Genomic DNA, 26,683 nt, shown 5'->3' on the forward strand with positions numbered 1-26,683 from the left:
GAAATAGGACATAAAGAGGCAGAGCTGAAGGAAGTTAAGGCTGAAGAGTGAGGAAAGTCTGAGTCCTTATTCTTTTACAGGTAAATGGACAGAGGTTTACCCACAAAGAGAATTGGTTGTATATGTAACAAGCAAATGAGCACTCATTTAGGGTGGATGTGTGGATGTGAAACATAGGCATTTGTGTAGGTGTTTCAAATATTTTATCAAAGTTGGGAATGCTGCACAATGAAGTACTGCCAAGGCTTTAATTGGACTCGTATTTACTTGGGATTATATAGAGGGCTTTCGTATTTTTTTTGCGTGTGTGAAAAAATTTTCCTCGAATGATAGCAAAAGAAGGGGAAGCTCACTATATTGAACGTGCTTTCTGATCTCCCTTACAAGCTTTTATGTAATTGCTAGAATTTCCTGAATTGGGATCAGGCCCTAGCAGCTATTGGAAGAACTTGTCACTGCCCACCTTTGTTGGGAGCAACGTGACGCTGCCCTGAGGGGGCATTGTCAACCTTCTCTATGTTTTTCATCTCCTGCTCCCTCAACCTTTAGATGGAGCCTTTTAGAAGTGCTTTTTTAGAAGTAGCATTTGTTTATATCTGGTTTGCTAACTGGATGAGTTAGCGTCTTTGGGATTCCAATACAATGGATAAAACCAAAGTGATACAGGAAAAGAGAATCGTTCAATATTTACAATACTGATGCTTTTGTTCAAACAGTACTTTTCTTTTGAATTAATTCTTGTTCTAGTTTTCTTCCACTCCCATCTATATGCCCTTGCACTAATGGCACACTCTTTGAGTACTAGAATTTGGTGGCATTTTTGACAGAATTAAATTGTGTCCACAATTATCCTGCAATTCAGGTGGTTGCCCTTTATCAGTGTGTTGCTGTTTAAGTAAAACTGCTCATTGTCTTGGGCTACTGTATTATGCAGACTTTCCAGGTGGCTCAGTGGTAAAGATTCCACCTGTCAATACAGGAAACGTGGGAGACGTGGGTTTGATCCCTGGGTTAGGAAGATCCCTTGGAGGAGGAAGTGGCCTTGAAATTTTTCTTGCCTGAAAAATTCCATGGACAGGGAAGCCTGGTAGGCTACAGTCTGGTGGAATAACAGTCCATTGGGTCTCAAAGATTGGGACCACCACTGAGCGACTGAGCATGCTTGCTCTGTATTTTGCTCTCAAGGGACAAACTTCCTCCACCTTCTAGAAAACACTCCATCTTTATTTTGCATTGGCTTAGTGCTTCACATTATAGTTTCCCTCTCTCTCTCTCCATCCCTCATTAAATGATACCCAAATCTTAATAAATAAATATAAATTAAGAAAATAATAATAAATGTGAGTATCATCCTGTATCCTTTGTAAATGTGACATACAGATCACCTTTATAGGCAAGTATTATAATTAGCAAAAAAGATCCATTTTATTAGTGACTTGTTCCAATTTTGTTTTTCACTACTAAATCAGAAGAGATTTGTGAATAAATTTAAAAATATAGTGCAATGCAGTTTATCAGCCTTGATTTTTGCAGTCATGGCAATTGCGTTTTCCATAATAAATAATATCACTACTTGCTGTATCACCTGCCACCCAAACCACAAAAATAAGCTGAGATATTGTTTCTCAGCTCTCCCTGTTACTTGAAAGATGTTCTGTCAATAGTTCCTTGAGTATTCTAGCCCTGGCAGGCCATTTCCTAATATTATCATTGCTCATTCACAAGAAGTAAGAAGATAGGCCTTTGGACACCCAGGCATGGTAGCCAGCACAGCCTGTCAGGGCAGGAGCTTTCACCCATCTGTTGGCAGTACACTATGGAGAGTCAGTCACCACACTGAGATCACTGAGAGTCACCACATTCTAAAGATCTTTTTAAGAGCGTGTGTCTTAGTCACTTTGGGCTGCTATAACAAATCACCATAGATTGGGTGGCTTATAAACAACAGACATTTATTCCTCACAGATCTAGAGGCTAGAAACCAGAGATCGGGGTGCCAGCACAGTTGGGGTCTGGTGAAAATCCTTTTCTGAGTTACAGAGTACTGTCTTCTCATTGTATCTCCACCGGGCAGAAATGGAGCCAAGGAGTTCTTGGTGTCTCTTTCATTAGGGCACTAATGCCATTCACAAGGGCTCCATCCTCATGACCTAATCATCTCTCCATAACCCCATCTCCTAATATTGTCACATTTGGGGGTAAGATTTCAGCATATGAGTTGGGGAGGAGAACACCAATATTTAGTCCATAACAACACACAAAGTGAAAGGGACAAGTTAGTTAGTTTTGACTGCACCACATGGCATGTGGGATCTTAGTTCTCCAACCAGGGACAGAACCCGTGCCCCCTGCATTGGCAGCATAGAGTCTGAACTGCTAGACTGCCAGGGAAGTTTACAAGTTCTTGAAAGGAGAGAAAAAGCAAAGGGTTGTGAGAATTCTAAGCCGGTAAGGTAGGCAGTTGGAGAAACCTAGTATGTCAGGACTAAAAGGGACCTTCATGATCACCAGGAGGCTGGTATGAAGCAAATGCTCTCATTTGCTCTTTCCTTCCTTCTGCCTGCTCACTGCCAGGACTTCAAATCAGGACTCAAACCTAAAAAAAATGAAAAGATCTCCTCGTGCATTGGATATATAATAGTGTGTTTCTATCCAAACCCCTTCTGTCCTCTAGGCTGACAATTCACATCAGACAAATCTCACAGTGAGAGAAGTGGTACCCCATTAAGGAGTTCTGGAAATGGCTGACCCTTACAGAGCTAGCAAGGCACACAGTCTTTCGTGTCGGCCTTTGCTGCACCCATGCTAACTGGTGTGCTGACTTGAACTTGGCGCTTTCTAGCTCTTCAGTTAGAAGGCTGAGCTTGCCTTCTAACTCTGCTGACCTACAGGAGGTTACGTAGTGTGCCTCCCTAGTGTTATCTTGTGGATCTTTTTATACTCCCCCAAACACATCCTTGTGGACTTTACTATTGTGACTCCATTCTAACATCTCTCCCTGTGGCATGGAGAGTTCCTGCAAACCTAGCAGTAAAACCCAACCCTAGAAGCTGGCAAAGCTGCATAGTAGGTTCCTCTTACTCACATCGGTGTCTCTCTGAATGCTGATGTGTTCTGGAAATGAGGGAGCTTTAAATGCCCTTGTTGACATGGGTCTAAGATCTCTCTGTCTGAGGTACTATCAGGGAATTCGCAGGGCATTCATCAAAATCAAGCTGATGCAAGCATGAATACTCACAAGAAAGAGCCCTTTTATGCTGAAAACTGCTGAAGGCTGGAACAGGGACTAATTTATTTAAATTATCCCTCTAAGTGTCAAGCCCCATGCTTTCTGGAAGGGTCTGACAACTGTGGGTTAAAGAAAGTTTGCTCGAATTTATAAATAAATTAGTAATGGTAGAAAGTTAACCTGGGAAATCAGAGTAACAGAAATGTAATCGCCATCGATGTTGATGCAGGTGTGGGGAAATACAGTTTCTGCTATTAAGCTTTTAAATGTCAGCAAATGGCAGTTTAGTAGATCATTTGCTAATAATGATTAAATTTCTCATTAAAATGTTTCCTTCATTATTCTTCAGGTAGAAATGTGTAATTCAATGATTGTTACATCAATTACACTTAAAAAGCTCATTAAAATACTGAAATATTATCTCTCGTAGTCAGAGTACTTTAAGAGTACCGTACTAATTATAAAAGAAATAAACTCTTATAATAGCACCATTTGAACTGATGCCTTATAAATTCTTAATGTAAAGCTAACATGTAAAGTTTAAATCAAATATATAGATCCAATAAAACAAAACCTTTTTAATCTTGTTTTACCTTCAGAAGGATTCTGATTATTATAATTAAATAATGCATGATATAATAAAGATCTAGAGTGTGTGATTATTTCATTGGCAATTGAATATTGGTGCTTTTTATTTATGCAAGCAATGTATCACAGGCAATATGCATCAAGCATTAAAATATTGATACAATTACACCTAGCTCACTGCACCAATAAAAAAAAATCTGTGACATGACTCTGCTGATGATACGAGGACAGTTTGAAATCCTTTTTAAATTTTAATACTCTGATGTGCTGGGTTATGCTAATTCTGCTAAGAAATAATGCCTCCAAGATTCACTGTTGTGCTTTTTATTCCTGTGAGTGAACAAATCCAGCTCTGCTCAGCATGGCTAACAAGTAGAGTTTCCTTCTGTACACATTTGACCACTCTTTTTTTGAGAAAGATAAAAAGAATAAGGTTTGGGGTTAGTTTTTTAAGGGTATTCATTCACACTATAACGGCCTTTCTCTAATTTTCTCACTAAGTTCCACAGTTCCTTTTAAAACATCCAAATGCTTTTTTATTCTTAAGTCCTTTCTCCACAGAGCAAAGGGTTAGGGAAGTTTTCCTTGTAGCTGTTTTATTATTAAAGCCTTAGCAAGTGATTACATGGGGCTCTGAGCCTGTCCCAGAAGTCCTCCATGGAAGCAATAGATGACAGAATTTTTCTGCCATATGCACACCTGGGGTTCAGTGTTACATAGCTGACCCATTTTCTCACCTGTACAAATGGACCCAAAATGCCTTTGTTGTTCTGTGTACACAGGAGTAATTTAATGCATAATTGTTGACTTTAAAACACAGCAACAGACTTTCAGTTCATTTGGCTGCTGAAATGTTTGTATAGTTCTGGGGACCTTCCTCTTTGCTTTGAAAATATTTTAGACCCCTGCCCTGGCTAGAGGGAAAGATGTTTTCTATTATCCCACCTGGAAGCAGTATAAATATGGAAGGATGCAGAGATTCATAATACAATAGTTGTGCAAAGAACAACAACAACAACAACAAAAACCAAAAACACATAGTTCAGCGTGTGTATTTCTCAGTGGAGGCCTCTGAAAACTCGAAAGTGATAAAGGAATTTCACTGCCATTTCTTCTTTTGACCACTTCCAGGTCAGAGTGAAGTCTGATAAGATTCCATCACACAATTGTTGGCCAGACCTTCTCCTCAGTGATGCTTATCTGGGAGACCCCATAAACAAATATCCTGGCCCCTAAGCAAAACCTCCTTGATATCTTTGCTTTCCAAAGAGATGCCTGTTAGAATATGGAACGCTGAAATAAATGGGCGTAGTTGAGCCTGTCAACAGAATGTATACATTGTAGCAATTGAATTGCATTTTAAGACCCTCAGAATTGTACTCGAGAGCCAATAACTGTAAGTTCCATCTTCACCTTTCCTTCTGGTGGCCATGGTTCCCCTTTTAGCAATATCAAGTGTATTTCCTCCCTCTTTTCCTATATGAATAAGTAGCAATGGCTGGTGATGATACAGCACAGTAGATCATCATGAATGTCTGTAGGATGTCATATTTATGTTCTTCTGTTTAGCTTAAATCTTACTTAGGTTCTAATACCAAACAGTCTGGTTACAATGGGCTGGCAGTGCAAAGCATCTGCTCAATTCAGATAAATAAGACCAATGTGTTTGAAGGGCAAAGTTTCAATACAAGTGGCCTGCCATTTCATTTGGAGATGCAATTCTCATGCAGCATAAATCACAAAGGGGAAAGGGATCATTTGCTAATTGATTAATTATCTTGTAAATGAATTAAAAACCTGTGGCGTGCTAGCTAGGTGTGTGCAGGAGACCTCAACTGCTGTCTTTTCTCCTTTGAATTTCTAAGTACAAGTGATGATGAGGTTCAGGACTCACAAAGCTGGGGTCTCACACCAGGCCGGAGGCCCCACGCCATTATATGCTTACCGTGTTTCGGCATTTGAAACCAATCCACTGTTCGAGGCGGGTGTGTGTATGTGCATAAACATAAAGAAAAGAAAATTAAATTTCAAGTCAAAGTGATCCAGTAAGTTAACCGTTCGCTTTGGGAGGGTAGACAGTTCTTTTTTGCTTTTATTTTTACATTCTCTAAATAGCAGAGTTGTTCTGAATAACAATCTTTTGTGGACTAAAAGCACCAAGGATTAAAGATCAGGGAGAAGAGCAGTGTTCGTGAAGTGCAAAAGCTGGTGTATTGCAGAGCCTTGATAACCACAGATGAGCTGGTAATTAACATCCTTGCTTCCCAGGCAAAGGGGCAATTGGTCTTCCGAAGGCATAACCTACTGTTCTCTTTCTCTCCCTCTATGAAAGTAGCTGATTTAGTCAGAAAGGTGACAGTTAAGGCTCTTTGCTGGCAGAATTTTTGCATCTTCCCGGGGCCTCGTTCCCCGACTTTACCACAGAGGCTGTCCATCAGGGTTGTTATGTATGCAGGCTGAGTGAGCCCGCAGGGGATCCTAGTTATTTACACTCTTTTTCAAGCTTCGAAGCTGTTATAATCATTCGCTGTCAACTTTGTGCTGACGCTGAATTTTACTTTGTGTTTTTTATGCTCGGTTTGGGTCTAAAATACTGGCATCCATACCCTACACTGTAATTCCATGGATGACTGAGCTGGCCAGCCGTATCCTGCCTGACTAACAGGGCCCGGGAATCCTGCTACATATGGAAATTTCAGGATTTGTTGATTGTGGACAATAAACAGAGTCCTCCAGCTTTGTGCATTTATCCAGGCAGTGGCCCTCAAGAATAAGCTGTGTACCCTGTTTCATCTCAATGCATTTTCATCTTTAAGAACAGGTAAGTATTGGTTTCATTTACCAAGTTGGAAAGTGGGAAGAGGCAAACTTTCCCTCTGCCAAACCCAGTGTAGTTTTCAGACCTTACTCTTTCTTCCAGATCCCTGTTCAAAGGATAAGGTCTGTGATCTCCCCTTGTGGTTGCCCCCTCCCCATTCCTTTCAGCCCTGAGTGAGTCAAAATACAAGCTGGAAGTGCATTCATGATTCAGATCAAAACAGAAGTGTTGTCCTGAGTGGTATGAATGACAAGAAACAAATTTATAAAGACCCTGCATAAGGTCACCAGAGCGATGTGAGTGATAAGCTTTTAGACTTCATCAAGGGACATTTGCATGCTCAGACTTCGGTGTTCTGCGTCCTAGTCACATGGGGAATAAATACCTTCCATTTGCTTGTGAACAACGTTCCTTCCATTAAGACCAGGGCCTGGAAGCTTTAATAACAAGACAGGAAATGATTTCTCCATGTTTAAAATGGACTATGTTTCCATGCACTGTTCCCATCTCCAATATGAAAATTTCATGTATGTCGGGGCCCAAAGGGAGTGATCCACAAAATGATATGACCCTATTCTTAACTGGACTTGAAATAAAGCTGGTCAAGAAGCTTGTGTGCTCGGCCAATGTAATAAAGTAGACAAATAATTACCGAGCAAATCAAACACACTTACACCTCAGATGATTTTGAAATATTATCTATAATCGGGCACTTCTGTGCTAGGAGGAAAGGTTAATAAAGTAATTTAAAAAAGATTGTGTGGAGTATTATAGAATCAGAAGAGGACTGGCGATCATAATTGTTAATCTCCTAAAACACCAGTTCTGCATTGCACAGAGCAGATATTTTAGTACGTATTCTTATTGTGTATTCCTCTTATTACTATATTAGCTTGCTTAATTATCCTTTGTAAAAACCTTTTATTAGATTTTTTTGGTGTTAAAAAAACTGATATTATTATTCCAGCAGGGTAGCAATGTGTATGTCAGTTTTCATGTATAGGTGTGTGGAGAAGACTAATACCTTTGAAAAGTAGTTGTCTTCATGTGTGTTGCATAGGAGAACAATACTGGAGTAGGCATTAGATATTTATATATTAACAACCCTTTCTTTCCTGCTGGCATTTGTGATGGATCACAGGAGAATGGCATAACTTTTGCAGTTGGAATTATTAGAAGAGAGAAGAGTAATTCTAGATCAGCTGGTGCTAGTTTAATACTCGAGATAAAGATAAAGGTGTATGGTTGGTGGGACATATTGATGAGAAGATCTTCTTACATTAAAAAAAAAAAAACGACCTTCTGTTTGTATTAAAAGTCTTGTTAAAAGTAAATTTCAGTTAATATTTTTTTTTCCACTGAGGAACTGATTTTGTATAGCAGGGAAAAAAAGGAAGGAGGGTAACACCAGAAGACACTAATTCCATCACCACTCTTATTGTTCCCCAGGGAGATTGGTTTACATTTGTAAAATAGGAATGACAAAATCCATCTCATGGGATTTTTGAAGAATATAGGAAAGAACTATGTAAACGTTGAAAGCACCTGCTAAAAATGTTATTTATTATAATTCTTTGCTTCACAAAACTTCCCATCATATTTGCATTGTTTGTAAGTACTCAGATATGTAATGTTTAATTGGACTCAATGGTAAAGAATCTGCCTGCCAATGCTGGAGACGCAGGAGATGCAAGTTTGATCCCTGTGTTGGGAAGATCTCCTGGAGACAGAAATGGCAACCCACTCCAATATTCTTGCCTGGGAAATCCCTGGAGGGCTACACAGTCCATAGGGTCTCAAAAGAGGAGGACACAATTTAGCAACTTAACAACAGTGTTTAATTATGCAACTGTTATTTACTTTGAATGAAGCCCATACTGGCTAGAAACATAATGTTTTCCCATGCAAATAATTTGCACTTTAAACTGTTCAACTTACGTGGTCCTGATGCCTCTTGTGGGTAACCTCACATTTTCTTTTTTCATTTCCCAACACCTTTAACAGGTGATGTGCCAATTCCATGCTTTCCCATTTCTTTTATTCTTAACTTCCTCGTACTTACACTTCTTGGCCTGCCACACAGCTGAAACTGACCTTGTGTTAGTCCTGTGTGGCCAGTGGTCCCTTCTGCAGACACTTGCCTTTGACCTGTCTGGGGCCCTCAGCCGGCACCTGGGAGCCAAACTTTGACCTCTGTGACACCGCGCTCCTTGATAGCCACCCACTCCTGCTTTTGCTTCTTCCCGCCTGGAAGAGGCATGCTCGGGAGTCTCAGCCGGAGCCCTCGAGGCTTCTCTCTCCACACTCCCTCCTTTAGAGACTCTGTCCTTTCAAAGATGGGCTGGCTGCTCCTGACTCTGTTCCATCTCCCTGTCCATCCTTAAGCCCCAATCCTTTAGAGACTCTGTCCTTTCAAAGACAGGCTGACTACTCCTGACTTTGCCCTGTCTCCTTGTCCATCCCCAAGCCCCAATCCCTCAGAAAAACATTAAGAATATCTTTGTGGCTGCAGTTGTGCAGAGCTCTGCGACCAGCAGGAGTTACTGTAGCTGTCAGAGTACCAGATTTAAGGAGACCTTAGATAGGGGCTTCCCTGGTGGCTCAGCTGATAAAGAATCTGCCTGAAGTGCGGGAGACCTGGGTTCGATCCCTGAGTTGGAAAGATCCCCTGGAGAAAGGAAAGGCTGCCCACTCCAATACTCTGGCCTGGAGAATTCCATGGACTGTATAGTCAATGGGGTCACAAAGAGTTGGACATGATTGAGTGACTTTGACTTTCACTTCACTATTATAGAGTCAGGTGAATTAGAGTCTTCATTCCTGCAGATTGAAGCAACTGCAAATCATTTGTTTTATGTTTGTTTTATCGTTTGTTTGGTGTAGAATCAAGTAGGCTTCCCTGGCACCTGGAAGACTTTTTAGAAGGACTGAGCTGACATGTCCATTAGTCTCTTTGTAAATGAAGTTTTTTCCTTTCTTTTCCAGCAGCAAATATGGTGCTTTGGACTCTTGGCAAGAACACTGGCAAAATTCCAACGAGCCAGTCTTTTTGGAAGACTTTGATCCCGGCCAACATGGTCTACTCTTTCAATTAAAAAAATTAAAAAGTGAAGAAAAAGTCACAGTATATTATGATTCTCAGGTGGGGTCACACCCACAGTACATTTGGCAGAGTTCCATCTGTCCCCTGAGAGACAAGAATCTTGCCTAGAGCTGTCTTTTATCACTAAAAAAGTTCAAGTCAGGATCACAGAGGTCTCATATACGTCATTGAGAGCATGGCTTTCCTCTGAACTTGGCAGGTGAAATGGGTTGACTCCTACCTTCTTCTGGGATCCATGCCAAATCCCTGTGGAGGGCTGGATGGTTTTCTCGGGGAAAACTCAAGGAGCCACCGAGGGTAGGATTATGGGGTGGCAGGTATGGTGGGAAGATAGAGGAATTGTAGTTTGTGAAGGAAAATTAAGGGAAAAAGAACTCTCTTCTCATTTTTAAAACTCAGCTACCATCACTTTACGTGCCCTGACACTGTGATCTGTGCTTCTGGGTTTAATGCTGCTGTTCTGTCTGGCCTGCAGCATTAGGGCATGAAACTTCCAATGGAATTTGCCAGATGATTAACGAGTTGGTCAGAACAGAAAGCTAATAAACATTATTTTTTTTCTAGTAGTACTTTCCTATGACCATGTTTCCAAATAAAAGCTCTCAAATAGAGTACAGTTCTGTCTGCATGAGTGATTTCTAAAGTATCGAGGTAGCACGTGATTTCAAATACGTAAATATTAGCCATATTTAATGCTGGCCAACAATTTATTGGTGGAATTGAACTTGTCAGTACCAGCTCTGCTTTGTTGATTCTTCCTCCGTATCTCCTCCCTTCCTCCTTTCCTTCCTTCCTTCTTTCTGATTTGCTTTCTTACATCTTTCCTTCAATCCTTCCTTTCTTTCTTGAATATGATATGGATCACTTTTCTTTATTATCATTGACTTAACATGATTTGTTGCATTTCTTTGCCTATAATACTGACCTTTGCCTATTATATTATTCTGTTTTTCTTATTTTTATATTTCTTTATAAAAGAAATGTATATTTATAACACAAGGCTAGAGTTTTCCTGCAACCTTTGGAGATGTAAAAATACAGACAGTGGGGAAAAAAAGGAATAACAGTTGTATGTCTCTATATATGTTAAGATAAGAGCATGGTATCATATGGCTTTTCTCTTTCAACAGGATAACATACTATGAGTACATGGGATTCAATACACATAACAGGTTAGAAAAGTAATATAGTTGTAATAATTACTTTCATCTGGCAAAATATTTCAGTCAGCAATGACTAGCAATAAAATAAAATGATCACCTTTAGTGTATCTATTACAAAAACAATTGCCTAAAATAAGAATGGTTTAAAATACCGTGTAGAGTATAAAGCCGGAGAAGGCAATGGCACCCCACTCCGGTACTCTTGCCTGGAAAATCCCATGGACGGGGGAGCCTGGTAGGCTGCAGTCCATGGGGTCACTAAGAGTCGGACACGACTGAGCGACTTCACTTTCACTTTTCACTTTCATGCACTGGAGAAGGAAATGGCACCCCACTCCCGTACTCTTGCCTGGAGAATCCCAGGGATGGCGGAGCCTGATGGGCTGCCATCTCTGGGATCACACAGAGTCGGACACGACTGAAGCCACTTAGCAGCAGCAGCAGCAGAGTATAAAGCATCCAAACAGCAGACTTTGTCTTTCTCTGTCTCTCTTTGACACACACATGTGCACACACACATACTGCTCACAGTCCATACAACTATGTTAACAGCAATTTACCTGAAGTGTAGATCTATTTTTTAAAGAAAAAAATACTCCAATTAAGGATTTATAAATTATATACTATTGTAACCACCATTCTCTTTTTAATGAGTTTTATTTTAACTTTTAAGGTTTATAGAAATCACTTACTGCTCCTTAAAAGATTCCTGTTATTTTTCCCCCTCTTTTTTAAAAACAGTGAATGTGAAACATCATTAATTCAGTTGTAATATGATCTACTAGTAGATGATAGTAGCTAATTCCTTCTTAGGCATGGCTTTTCTAAACATGTGCTTTTACTGTTGGGTGTTTTATGTGAGCATCCATCTAGTCTTAATGCTTAATTGTCTTTTTTAGAAGACCACTAAGCAAAATGAATACCATCTTCAGGTTCCTTCCTTAGGAGTCCTGTGACAGTCTCCATCCCTTTACTTTGTATGCTAAGGTCATGGATCAAGGGCAGGCTGTGGTTTGGACTTGGCTATCGGCTCTGACAGGATGATGCAGCCGGTACCGAGATCCTAATCGGTTGGGAGAAGTCTATTAAGTTTGAGCCCTTAAGCTGCCTCAGCCAAATCAGGGATCCCAAAGTTACATTTGTTTCTGTGGTGACCATTCATTTTGGTCAAATGAAGAAATTGCTTGTGTTGGCTTTTGTGGCTTCAGGGGCCAACATCTATGAATGTCACATATCTTTTAGCGTCTGCTTTCTCGGAGACATTATTGAGAAGACGCTTGTGAAAAGAAAATCATTTTTATTGCAGCTGTTTATAAGTCACCTTGATCAAAAAAGAAAAGAGGCAAAAGAAAGGTCATCAAAAGCTGTTCTTTTCTCTGGGTGAATGATAACAGTGGGCCGGCCTAATCTGAGGTACTGGGGACAAAGGACATGCTGAGGGGGTGGGGGGTGCGCGGGCTCGTCCTCGGCCCTGACTTGGTGAACAGCAGGGGGTGGGCTCAAGACTTCCATCTCTGAAATTCTTCATGCTTTTTTCCAAACCAAGGTCTGGTCAAATCAGAAGAGATCTGACTCTTCCCTCCGAGAGCCTTTTTTCACTGATGAAAGATCTTTGGTTTATAAACAATGCTACTTGGGCATAGTGTCCTGACCCAGAGCAGCCAAAAAGGTAGAATTAAATATTTTCCCCATTTTCTTCTTTGAAATTGCTGAATTTTTAATTAGTCTGGGAAAGGGTTTCCTTGTTATACAAATGTTCTTCTGAAGTCACTGTCTACTAAAACAAGTAGAGAAAAAGAGGAAAGGTGGGCTTGGAGTATATGTGGTGTCTCTTTGTAGGACAGTAGAACCGTCATGAACCTGGCAGAGAGGAACATGGAGTATCATTTCACAGATGTATCAACTGAGGCCTGAGTGAGCTAATGTTTTGTTCAGGCAACTTACAATAGAGAAGTATAGAACGTTTTTTAATTTTCATTAAAATGCTCTTTTTACCACCAACATCTGGCAAAAGCTTTGTCGCCTCCCATAAGAACAAATTTTTTCCTCATAGTCATCATTCCAGTAATAAGAGGATACATACAATAATAGTATTAGTTCGTGGCTCTAAAGTCAGGCTAACTTGGATCAGAGCACAGCTTGGACACCTGAAGAAGTTCTTCAACTTCTCTAAACCCCAGTTTGCTAACTTGTAAATCAGTCAAGGCCGTTGTTCAGTGAAAATGCATACAGAACACATTGTACCAGACACAGTACATTATAATTGAGCTATATCTAATGATTATCTAACTTTGCAGCTTACTGCCCACCTCCCCAAACTCAAGGGGAAGAAAATTCTAAAGTTCCACTAAGGAAAAGAAAGTATGTATGAGTATGATATGGAATATAATACATTTTCTAAGACTGATTGTGAGAACTGAAAAGTATAAACATTATGGTATTTCAAATTGGCATACTATTATGTTGCAATACTGCTAGCAGACAGATGTAAAAATAAACTATAGGTGTATATCTTTTTATTCAAATCTGATATATGGAAATCCAGGTTTAGAGAATGGTTATAGGGTCGTTGTTTGCTTTACAAAGCAATTTGACATAAGGTTTCTTTAAAAGTGAACTTCCCTAGTATCTTTAATATAATACTTCATTTACTGAAAAAAAAAATCACACAATTTTGCAGGTCATTTCATGAGTAAATTGAAGCACATTTGTTGAATGTATAGAGGAAAACTTGAAACAGAGAGGAGAACATTGAAATTTACGGATACGCCAGATGATAACACATAGAAAAAAGTAGTGAGGAAACTTGATACACTGATACTTCACATTTTGCAATCATGAATTTTTAATAATACATATTTATAAAACTTCTATTCTATGCACATGTGTGTGTGAGAGAGACAGAGATGGAGAGACCGAGATAGAAACAGAGACAGAGAATGTGAGCCTGCTGTCACCTCTCTATTTGGCTTTCTGCTTTGCTGTAACCTGACTCCTCCCAAATTCCCCAGACACTTGACTGTGCACCGAAAACGCTGCTTGTTGTATTCCCATCCTTTTAAGCCTTATTAGTTTCTCACATGTCTTTCTGTCTGCCTAAACATTCTTCCTCAACACTCTGTCAACCTCTGTGGCTAGCATCTATAACTCTCTTCAGACTAGGCTTCCTCTCCTCTGGGAAGTTTTCCTGAATGGCACTTCATCTCCAGAACATTCAGGGAGCCTGTCTTTGCTGGAAATGAGCCTACCTTCTTCCTGACTCAGATGCTTTCATTTGGGGTAAAATAGAGCAGAGGCTTTGGAATCCAGTGACTTGACTTTGAATTCAGGCTCCATGGCTGGCTTGAGGTCTGAGCTGGGGCATGTTAATTGATCTCTTGGGGCTTTATTCGTATTCATCAATACCAGGGATAATCATATCATTTTATATCATTTCTCTAACCCATATCATTTCTGAGGGGATTTGATGAAATATGTAAAGCCCTTAGCAAGTGCCTAGAAGAAAGGTTGGAATACAACAAATGTTCGTTTGCTTCTTTCTGAGTTATACTGCATTGTAACTGCTGGTTACTCATTTATTTCCATATTGAACTATGAGCTACATAAAGGGAAGGATTGAATCTTACCAGCTCATAATGCCAGAGCCCATTGGATTCATACATTCCCCCAAATGTATATTTGTGGAATCTAATTGAGACAAATATCAGAGCATATATTTTCATGGAATATGGCAAGTCCTAGAACAAAGATTTTTACAAGGAGAAGAGAAAGAACAGAGGGGTGAAATGAAGTCCAAAGGGCACATTACTAGAAAACTCTCTAGGTTGCCCCAAATTAATTAGCAAGCATTCTTTGGGAACATTTGTTCAACCAGTTTTGAGACACCCTAATTACATTAGCATTTTTTTCAATCTACTATACTCTGCATGAAAGTGTTAAATGTCTTTATGAAATGGAGTCATTTCTTCAAACTATTCTATAAAACAGAAAAGAAACCCCCACAAATTATGGAAAGGAAGAAAGAAAGTGAGATTCCTAGGAAAAAAAGGAGAGAAGGAAGGAGGGAGGAAGAGATTCATGTGATATGAAGTGAGCCTGTGCTAATTTGGAGTCAGCACCACAACCCATGGGTGTGATAATCTGTTCTAGAATTTTCCTAAAAATATATTCTGAATATTTTTCTTTTAGTTTTGCAAACTAAGTTTTTTTGTTAGTGGTGGGTTTTTTTTGTTTTTGTTTTTTCCTTTAGTAGATCATGCTAATCCCTGGCCATCCTTGATTAGACCATTATCTAAAAAACCATTGGTTGGATTTCCACAATCAATCTTGACCTTTTCTCAGATTCTTTCAATAACCTGAGAGATCATTTGTCCGGTTTGGAGCCTTGAACTCATTTTAAGCAACTAGGTTATATTTTGGTAAATCTTAACTTATCTTGGGCCCTGGTTCCCTCTTAACTCTGGTTGCTTTGCCCTTTCCAGCTTGAAGATCATTCATCATGATAGAGACCTTAGAATCAAAATAGGAGTTGAATAGTTCTGTTTTCTCTGTGACATCTGTTAACACTTTGCTGTGAGCCCCAATCAATGTGCCTATCCCTTTGTTCTTCTTTATAAACAGAGCTTAAAATAGCTTTCTGTTGTCCTTGGCAGTTTTTCAACCTGTAGCCAAGTTTAAGGCCTCCTGACAACATTTCTAAAGTACTTTTGACATTGGTTCCCCATCATGTTTTCAGCCTTCCCTTTGGGGTGTATATCCCTTTATATTCTGCATTCAATACCTTGAAAAAGGAAAAAAGAAAGTTCTTTTCATGTTATTTTTTTTTAAATACCTTTGGAATAATCTGTGATTATTTTGTCAGAATTTCTAAAATAGGCTTATTTTCCCTTTAAAATTATTTAGGCATAGGATCATACCTATATTTTCTCTATTTTGGGGACTGCTTTCCTAAATTCTAGGATGAATACCTGTGACCAATATTATTTTTCCATGACTATAACAGACTTTACGATGACATTATTTCCTTTCAACTTTCTCATCACTTTTAACTCACCAACAAAACCTTCCTCCTGGGTCAAAATAAATTCAGTATAAAATATGTGCAAACTGATCTATCATCTTCTCAGGGATGCAGCTGGCAGAAGGCCAGCCAAGAATTTATCAGAAGATCTTCATTTGGAAGAGTCTTCTGGCAACACTTTGGGAGAAAGTTTCCCCATGACTGTGTTAGTTTTGTGATCTGCGTTAGGAAGGCATGGGATGGGTAGTCATTCCTCTTCTGAAATGATACTATTTTTTTTAAATTTTATTTTATTTTTAAACTTAACAAATTGTATTAGTTTTGCCAAATATCAAAATGAATCCGCCACAGGTATACACGTGTTCCCCATCCTGAACCCTCCTCCCTCCTCCCTCCTCAATACCATCCCTCTGTGTCATCCCAGTGCACTAGCCCCAAGCATCCAGTATCATGCATCGAACCTGGACTGGCAACTCGTTTCATACATGATATTATACATGTTTCAATGCCATTCTCCCAAATCTTCCCACCCTCTCCCTCTGCAACAGAGTCCATAAGACTGTTCTATACATCAGTGTCTCTTTTGCTGTCTCGTACACAGGGTTATTGTTAGCTATTTGAATTCTCTCTCTCTCTCTCTTTTTTTTCTTAGCCTCATCAAAGTATATTCTATCAGGGGTCCTCATCAGGGCCATTTAAGTCCATTTCTTCCTGGTATAAAGTACTAAAGTCACATCCATGTTACAACTCTTTCAAATGTGACTAACAGAGCAGGCCAGTCTGTGAGCCATGTGTTACTGGTTTGCCAAAAGGTGAATATGGAAATGGAAAGGAAGCCTGCCAAATATTTTAAAGCAATTTGACAAAAATAATTTTATGTATGTTGACTCTAATAATAAAAATTGAGGCTTGAATTTTGTATGTTTTAAAAATTTTTTTTCTAGTAATTTTTTGTTGTTATTGTTCAGTTGCTAAGTCGTGTCCGACTGTGTGCAACCCTGTGGACTCTAGTCTGCCAGGCTCCTCTATCCATGGGATTTCCCAGACAAGAATACAGGAGTGGGTTGCCATTTCCTTCTCCAGAGCATCTTTCCAATCCAGGGATTGAACCCAGGTCTCCTGCATTGCAGGCAGATTCTTTACCAGCTGAGCTACAAGGGGAGTCCAGCTTGTTTTTATTGCGTTGTAAATCAAATTATTGGTTTAGAGCAGATTGGAAAGGGAGCTGGTGAAGGAGCATAGATGATTTGTGGGTTACTGCTAGGCAAGAGCCCCATACCTTACTTGGTAGAGGTCTAGGGTTGTAGTTAGCTTTTGGTATTAAACTTACACATTCAATATATAATTTTTAGTCTGTTAATTGTTGCATGGACATATGGGAAAAATACATGGTGTCTACCCAGCTTTGCTATTTTCTTCTGAAAAATCTTGGTCAACTCATTTACCATTTCTCTTCAAATCATACCTTTTGATACAGCCCAATACCAAGTTTGAAAGCTTGATTTAGTTTGTCTTTTTAGATTCAAATTTAAGCGTGCTTGGCTTTTTGTCCACATGCATTGCTCCAGTCCTCAAAGCACATCTTCTCTCTCTCTTTCTACCACTAGAAAGTGTAGAGGGAAAAATATCCTCTTTTGCACCTTCTGCTGCTGCTGCTGCTAAGTCACTTCAGTCGTGTCCGACTCTGTGCGACTCCATAGACGGCAGCCCACCAGGCTCCCCTGTCCCTGGGATTCTCCAGGCAAGAACGCTGGAGTGGGTTGCCATCTCCTTCTCCAATGGATGAAAGTGAAAAGTGAAAGTGAAGCCGCTCAGTCGTGTCCGACTTTTAGCGACCCCATGGACTACAGCCTACCAGGCTCCTCCATCCATGGGATTTTCCAGGCAAGAGTACTGGAGTGGGGTGCCATTGCCTTCTTCAGGGGATATTCCCAACCCAGGGATCTGACCCATGATTCTATAAGTCTCATGCTTTGGCAGGCGAGTTCTTTACCACTAGCACCACTTATCCAATCTAATAAGCTGGAACCATAGAATGACCCTCAACAAGTGCTTTACTTTCTCTCAAAACAGAAGAGTCCATTCTGCATTTATAGGTGCATATTACTGAGAACTTCAGGCAGGAGGACAAACATAGTAAAAATATTCAACAGGATGCTCTGTGACCCTAACATCTAGACACCAAAACTCACTACTGCCTGCCATAGCCCCCCTTGTAAACTGCCTACTTGCTCTTCATCATCCCATTAGGCTTCTGCTACAGGATTGTACATGGTGGTGGTGGGGTGGAGAGTGCTGCCTAATAACGCTGCCATTAACCAGTGTTCTATGTGGATTAGATACCCATATTGTTGTTCAGTTGCTCAGTTGTGTCCAACTCTTTGTGACCCTATGGACTGCAGCACACTAGGATTCCCTGTCCTTCACTGCTTCCTGGAGTTTGCTCAAACTCATGTCCATTGATTCAGTGGTGCCATCCAACCATCTCATTGCCTTCAATCTTTCCCACCATCAGTGTCTTTTCCAATGAGCTGGCTCTTCGTGTCGGGTGGCCAAAGTGTTGAAGCTTCAGCTTCAGTCTCAGTCCTTCCAATGAATATTCAGGGTTTATACTTTAGGATTGACTGTTTTGATCTTTTTGCTGTTCAAGGGACTCTCATGAGTCTTCTCCAGTACCACAGTTCGAAAGAATCAATTATTCAGCGCTCAGCCTTCTTTATGGTCCAACTCTCACATCCGTACATGACTACTGGAAAAACCATAGCTTTGACTAGACAGACCTTTGTCAGCAAAGTGATGTCTCTGCTTTCTAATATGCTTTCTAGGTTTGACATAGCTTTCCTTACAAGGAGCAAGCATCTTTTAATTTCATGTCTGCAGTCACTGTCCACAGTGATTTTGGAGCCCAAGAAAATAAAGTCTGTCACTGCTCCCATTTTTCCCCCATCTATTTGTCATGAAGTGATGGGACCAGATGCCAGGATCTTCATTTTTGAACACTGAGTTTTAAGCCATCTTTTTCACTCTCCTCTTTCAACTTCATCAAGAGGCTGTTTAGTTCCTCTTCACTTTCTGCCATTTAGGATGATGTCATCTGTATATCTGAGGCTATTGATATTTCTTCTAGCAATCTTGATTCTACTTGAGCTTCACCCAGTCTGGCATTTTGCATGATGTACTCTGCATTTAAGTTAAATAGGCAGGGTGACAATAAACAGCCTTGATGTACTCCTTTCCCAATTTTGAGCCATTTCATTGTTCCATGTCAAGTTTTAACTATTGCTTCTTGACCTGCATACAGGTTTCTCAGGAGGCAGGTAAGGTGGCCTGGTATTACCATCTCTCTAAGAATTTTCCAGTTTGTTATGATCCACACAGTCAAAGGCTTTAGCATAATTGATGAAGCAGAATTAGATGTTTTTCTGGAATTCCCTTGGTTTTTCTATGATCCAATGGATGTTGACAATTTGATCTCTGGTTCCTCTGCCTTTTCTAAACCCAGCTTGAACATCTGGAAGTTCTTGGTTCATGTACTGTTGATGCCTAGGTTAAAGGATTTTGAGCATTACCTTGCTAGCATGTGAAATGAGTACAATTGTGTGACAGTTTGAACATTCTTTGGCATTGTCCTTCTTTGGGATTGGAAAGAAAACTGACCTTTTCCAGTCCTGTGGCCACTGCTCGTTTTCCAAATTTGTTGGCATATTGAGTGCAGTTCTTTAACAACATCATCTTTTAGGATTTTAAATAGCTCAGCTGGAATTCCATCACCTCTACTACTAGCTTTGTTCATAGTAATGCTTCCTAAGGCCTACTTGACTTCACACTCCAGGATATCATAGGAACACTCAATTACCAAGATCCATGTTCAAATCCAAAGCAGAAGCACCCTTTCTGGAAACATGGTTTCTTCATTTGACTTTGTTCCTCATTCCTCTCAACATCTAGGTAAAAGCATTTGGAATATGATTAGAAGGCTGGGAGGCTAGATGGGAGGCAGTTGATTTTGGAATCAAAAGAACTTTGAAGATTTGCAGAGCCTTGTTTCAGGAGCTACAGAATTGGGGGCAGTGAGATTGATATCTGTGTCTAGACCTAGGTCTGGGGTCTTTGTCGGTAGAGGCGGAAGGACTTGAGCTCTGAACAGGAGAAAGGGAAACCATGCCCCTCTCTGCACCTTCCTTTCACTGGACCCTTATATGCTCATCCCATTATTTCAGGCTTTTCTATATTCAGGAACCATAGGACAAGGCCAAAGCCGTTTGAATTTTAGCTCAGCTACATGATGACAAATTTGCTTTTTAGGCTTTGGAACCAAGCTGCTATTTAAGTATTGTTTCTGTGCAAAAATTTATTACAAATTCTAAAGCAATTTGCCAATTAACTTTTGGAACTAAACACATTTGTCATTTGGGGACTGAATCTATGAGGTCCATTTAAGTAAATATGAAAGTATATGCATGTACTATGGTGTTGTATCTCAAGCCATTTGTTAGAACAAGCATACAATGTACTACATTATATTGTCAGAGCAAAACAAAAACTAAAAATCTTTTTTTTTAAACAGAGTCTATAATATTTAAAATTGTTTTTTAAAAGCAAAATTTTATGTAGACCTTAAATCTTAGCTTGAAGGTGAAGGTGAAGTCGCTCAGTCGTGTCTGACTCTTTGCGATCCCATGGACTGTAGCCTACCAGGCTTCTCTGTCCATGGGATTCTCCTGGCAAGGATACTGGAGTGGGTTACCATTTCCTTCTCCAGGGGATCTTCCTGACCCAGGGATTGAACCCTGATCTCCCACATTGGAGGCAGACGCTTTAACCTCTGAGCCACTATTTAAGAATGAAATTTTGAGAGAAATGTGTACCTTAGGTGTCTGCTTTCAAACTATTTCTGCTCCCCCTAATTTTGTTTGGGCTTTAATATTTAGTTTAAAAAATAATTGTGATAGAAATCTAAAAATGCCATGTCTGCACTTTCCAAAGTAGAGATAGGACAAAAAATTTCATAATTCCATAAATGTATAATTTTAAAATTTGTATTTTGTCCCTTTAAAGGCCATACATATTTTATATTTTCATTTGATCTGTAAAATAAGATCCTCCATCTAACATATATATACATATGTAACATAGTATTATATTATATCATGTTAATGTATTTCCCAGCAGAATTAATCAAGTCAAAGCAAGGACAAGTTTGTTCTTATAGAATTATGTTTCTGGAAGGAAACAAATAATTACACTTTATTATAACTAGTAAAACTTAACTTGATTACCTGAAGACTAATTTTATTAATTTCTATGACCTAAAATGCAGTTTTCCACCCACTATGATAATTTGAGGGATATTATTATCTGTTATATTTAATACTTGAGAGTCAGAATTAGTAATGTCCCATCACTCTGCCCACAATTTAGCAGAAGCCAAAATGTTGGGAAAAGAAACCTTATAGTATACAGTTGTCAAAACCTAGAAGCTCTCAGAGAATATTAGAAGAACTGACAACAGGTGAAATAAAACAAGTCTCAGACTTCTGAGTTCAGGAGGATTCAACAGAATTTCCCTTAGTGTCACTTGGCGTTTAAAATTCAACCATATTACATGAATGCTTCCTGCAATTAGAATAGCAACTACAGGCGGAACAGATTCAAAACTGCTTACCAAGTTGTTTGTATCTATTTCCCATTGGTCTCCTGAGGCCACAGAGACAAGGAATTGGCCTGAGTTTTCTCTTCAGAAAACTAATGCACATTAGCAGTGGCACCTTATTAGGCGCCCCTGTGTCATTCCCTTAAAATCATAGACGTGCCACCCAATTAAAACTACACTTTGTGGAAACCAAAGGAGCATAGCCCAGGTGCTCCAGGAAAACTCTGGTATATTAGAAGGAGCTAAAGACACACTTGCACTGAACCACAAGATGGCCCTTGCAAGTAAACACATCCGCATGTAGCTCTGTAGCCACCAGTACTCTGCCAAGGAGAATGGTTATTTTAAATGGAGACACTTTCTGTACTAGCAGGAAGAATTTGTACCCAGCCAGCAAGGAAGTGGAGAACAGCTCTTGTTGTCTGCCACATTTTAGTGCAGGAAAGGGCTTAGCCCTAAAGGTGCCAGGTAAGAGAATTGCCAAGTAAAGAAAATTTATTGAATGCATTTTCAAAAGGGAAGCCTAATCTGACGTTTTTGTTTCTAGAATCTCAGAAAAGTAACATTACCCAGTTCTCATATCAATATGAAGCATAAGGAATGGGCTTCCTTGGCATCTCAGTGGTAAAGAATCCACCTGCCAGTGCAGGAGACACAGGCTGGATCTCTGATCCGGGAGATCTAACATGCCGCAGAGCAACTAAGCCCGTGTGCCATAACTATTGAGCCTGTGCTCTAGAGCCGGGGGAGCTGCCACTACTGAAGCCCTAGGACCCTAGAGCTCATGATCCATGAAAAGAGAAGCCACTGTAGTGAGAAGCTTGTGTACTGCAACTAGAGAGGAGCCCACGCTTGCCACAACCAGATAAACGCCTGAGCAGCAATGAAGATGAAGCACAACCAAAAATAAAAATAAATAAATACATAATTTCTTTTAATAAGGAACCCAGAGGCAAGAATGCCCACTCTGTCTTAGAATGCATTTATGTAATTTTTTTCTATTTAATCATATTTTCACTGATAATTATTCATTCAGATGTCTGCTGGCATCACACCTCTGGATACTGACGTTATTAGTTTTTCCCTCTCTTGGTGGCCTCTCTCCCCCCATTATGGTGGCTTCAAATGATTCTTCCTATAGGATCATCCTCTTTGGGGTAACACACCTCCTAAACTTTAGGATCTGGAGAATGGAATTAAAGGGTTAAACTTTCTTTTGAAAGCCAGTGGCAGCCCACTTCCATTTCAGGTCTTAGGTGTGTTTTGCCACCTGGCTTTGGATAGCAGACAAGATCCTTTGGACTTTTCCCACCTTCCTTCCCTCTCGACTGTAACCCTCCCTCAGTGTATAATATATTGACTTTACCAGTTATCCTCAGTGAATTAGTTTGTTCAGATTGTTCTGGGGAGTAACACGCAACTCTGAACGTTGTGTCTACTCAAGGACTTTAGAAAACTTAGGCTAGACTGAAAAACAAACAGATGAGTCCAAATAAAATAAGGGCACCCAATTTCCGATTTGATTTCGTCTTGCTTTTTCTGATGACGCTTGACTGTCTCTGTTTACAAAGCAATAGTCGAGCCAACACTGCTCCAGCTTGGTCGGTGACAAAGTGAAAGGTTCTACCTCTGAGCAGGTAAAGCATGTGTGTTAGGGAAGGAGTGCTTGGCAGTCAGGATGACAACAATTAGCACATGCTCCTCATTAACAAACTGAGATTAGAACGCAGCCGAAATGGCAAGTTGCCATCAGTGCGATAGTTACAGGGCAGTTTAATTTCTAACGAATGTGAGCACTGGATCAGTAACAATATTCGACAAAATGCCGCCTGCATTCTCTTATGGCTTTCATTACCAAATTGAAAATCTGTGTAGATTTCTGAAAATTACTTTTAAATGTAGCCAATCTCCTAGACTGCAAGGCTTGATTTGCTGGTGAGGGAGCCCTGCTGTGAGATTTTAATGAAAGATCATAGTGGCCCTCCAAGGCCGGCAAAGAGCTATGGGCCCTGGAAGACCCGAAATAATCTGTTTTACTTTTAATGGCAGCCATTTTATATTCATTAAGATCAAAATGCAGTTTTGCAGGCAAATTGCAAAGCTGTTCCACTCACAGCTTGAGAACCTGGAGGCCCTACAGCTTTTTATCTTGTTCATAAGCAAATATGCAGTTAATATCTTTTAATATGCTTTGATGCTTGGTACCTTATGGGTACATTGTACCGGAGGTTAGGGGACTGCATGTTTCCTTGGCACCGTCAGTCACCAACCAAAGCGGTAGTCCTTTTATTTCCATAATGGCAGAAGAAATGAGTCTCTCTCTCTCTCTCTTTTCATCCCCCACCCCATTTTTTATTTTTTTTTTAAATATGAGCTTTGCTCAAATAAATTGTAAAGCACTGTATAGTGTACATTCAGGGTCTCAGAGAAGGCACCGTCTTTCACTGGGATCCATCTGTTGGTGGTTCATATTATTTAAATTTATACAGTCACATTATTTAAATGTAAACAGCCAAATAAGATAGGATCAAATCATTGGCATCTGGAAACGGTGCTCTCATCCTCTTTGATTGTGAGGTTGTCTGCATTAATAATGGAGTTCTAAAGACTGTGATTCCACCTGATATACTGTATGACCTTAACAGTTGTGATTTTATCAGGGTTTCACTGTAGTAGAAAATGAAGGTATTTTGCAGCTCATTTCCAGCAAAGCTAGTTTGCATTATCCTCTGTCCAGAGCAGTCCTGCCTGTTTTGTGCGTTAGAAAATATTAACCCTCACCCTACCCCCCTCCCCTTTTTGGCTATGCAGCTGTACTTCTGGTCTAGAACCATGTTGTACATTAAAGTCCATCAGAGTTCTTGTAGCAGGTAAACGATACTGCGATTAATGAAAAGGAAGGAAGGAAGAGAGGGAAGGAGGGAGGGAGGAAAAGGGATGAAGAAAAGCAGTTAGTTCTGTGTGGTAAAATCTTGGTCTTTCCCAGTACTGCATCTACCTCCTCCAATTCAGCAATTTCTATCTCCTTTCTAAGACAAAAAATAAAGCTGATGCAAGTGGTTCTTATTATTCAACCCATTACTTCATCTTAAATTCTACCTTAAGCAATAGGCCAGGGTTAGAAATTATTGTCCAGAAACATAGGACTATCCAACTGTTACAAGAGTGACATTTAGGGGATAATTTTTTTATAGAAAAGGGGGCCAGCTAGGTCTATTTTAAGTTGCCCAAAGATTTAGAGGCAAGACCAAGACAACTTTTGTTTCTTTATCCCAATTACTTTGGCTTTTGGAGGCACTATGTCAGGGTCTTAAACTCTGATATTCTAACTGCTGAAACTTCAGCCATCTCAGAGAGCATTGTGGGGCCAGCTGGTTTGAGAATGGGAGTCAGCCCTTTTATGCAAGTTAATACAATATTGTGCTGTCTCCAAAAAATAATGTGCACTAAGACAGTTCCATAGAAAGGCCAGCCTTTGTATGCTCAGGCCCGCCCAACCTTTGTATTTAACCCTGCCCCCACAGGCATATTATAATATTGTATGACATGTTTACAAGTCCTAACATCTTACTTTGTGCAACTGCACAGCTTCTTTGCAGGGCTCAAGAATGCAGGGCTCTGGCTGTCTGATGAGGGAATTTGATAACCCACTCTCTTTGGGTCTCAGGGCAAGGTGAAGGTGTCTGGCTTGCCAAGGCACAATTTAATGGGCTTCTGAAAACACTCAAAAGGCAGACATAAATGTGTGGATGGGCAGTCAGCCAGGGTGACCTGGGGATGGGGCCAGTTGATTTTAAGCAGGGTGAGGTCGAGAAGGAATGTTTCAGGCCAGAGTTGGCTGAGGGAGCTGGAGGGGCTCTATGGAAGCCTGAGGGTTGACTGTAAAGGATTTACAGAGCTTGAACCCGACTCTGTAACTTAAGAGCTAAAGCATTCCCACCTGTCCAACTTTAAAAGGGAAATGGAAAATGTAAAGAACATATAATTAATTTCAATTACAAGCCTCACATATCTCAGGCCAGATAGGCACTATCTTCATTTCCTGCCAGTTCAATGGGCTCAAATACAAAAGTCACATAAATGAAATTAAATTAAAATGTAAAGTTCTCTCTCACGTATCTCTGTTTTCTATTCTTAATGCCTCTTGATATTTAGTTTCTGATATAGCTAAATATATATATTTTTTTAATTCTGCAAAACTTATACTTCAGATTTGATTTCCAACCAGTCCTTTGGTTTTACATTGTCTCATCCACCATCATGGGACAATTAATGCATCAAAAATCTTTTGGAAGGACTTCCCTGGAGGTCCAGGGGTTAAGACTTCTCCTTCCACTGCAGGGGGTGCAGTTTCAATCCCTGGTCAGGGAGCTTGGGTCCTACATGCCTCGTGGCCAAAGGACCAAAGCATTAAAAAAAAAAAAGAAAAGCAATACTATAACAAATTCAATAAAGATTTTTAAAATGGTCCATATCAAGAAGATCTTAAAAAAAAAAAAGACTGTTGGGAAGATAATCAGGGAAGGAATAGAAATGCACGTCAACAGGCAAGGTTTCTCCCAGTGATTATTTGCAAGTTCCAAAATTACTCCTGTGGCAATCATTTTTGAGACTGTCTTTGGATGTTTAAAAAATAATAATATGGAATTTTTTTTCAGGATCAATAGCGTAGTTTTCTTCGGGCCCACAACTGTTTTCTTGTTTTTCTTCCTCTAAAGACATTCCAACATGTGTTGTGTGGGGTCATTGGCCACAAAGGGGTCACTGTCTCACAGAAGCTGGGTTCCCATTTTGATCCAGTGCAAGGGAAACAGTAATATTGCACGCTATTTTCACATATCCGTAGTATCAGCAGTGGTGTTACATCACTGCAAGTTGAGTTCCGTGTAGATTCCTAAAAAGAAGCTGTGTTTATGGGGGTGGGGAAGGGGGAGACTTTGTGGAATAATAGCCTCACCCTTGCTGAGGTGCTGTCAGGGAAACCCGGAGAGAAAACAATCTTCATTGAAGCTTTTTGCTATTTGAATTTCCTTCAGCTGCCTATTATCCATCCAAATATTAGAATCCATCCATAATGGAGTTCCTTGGCTCCTACACAGTAATATATTT

At 40.0% G+C, this 26,683-nt stretch overlaps 2 long non-coding RNA genes across 8 annotated transcripts in view; both read left to right on the top strand.

Moving 5' to 3' along the window:
* LOC113901227 overlaps window positions 1-26,683 on the top strand; it is a 688,350-nt gene that overhangs the window by 556,880 nt on the left and 104,787 nt on the right. The window lies entirely within an intron of this gene.
* LOC113901228 lies at window positions 1,094-10,350 on the top strand. Its single transcript, XR_003513363.1, has 2 exons — window positions 1,094-6,638; window positions 9,621-10,350. It is a non-coding gene; the product is annotated as an uncharacterized LOC113901228 (long non-coding RNA).

The sequence above is a fragment of the Bos indicus x Bos taurus genome, chromosome 11, assembly GCF_003369695.1.
Source record: "Bos indicus x Bos taurus breed Angus x Brahman F1 hybrid chromosome 11, Bos_hybrid_MaternalHap_v2.0, whole genome shotgun sequence".
In the NCBI taxonomy this organism is placed as follows: Eukaryota; Metazoa; Chordata; class Mammalia; order Artiodactyla; family Bovidae; genus Bos; species Bos indicus x Bos taurus.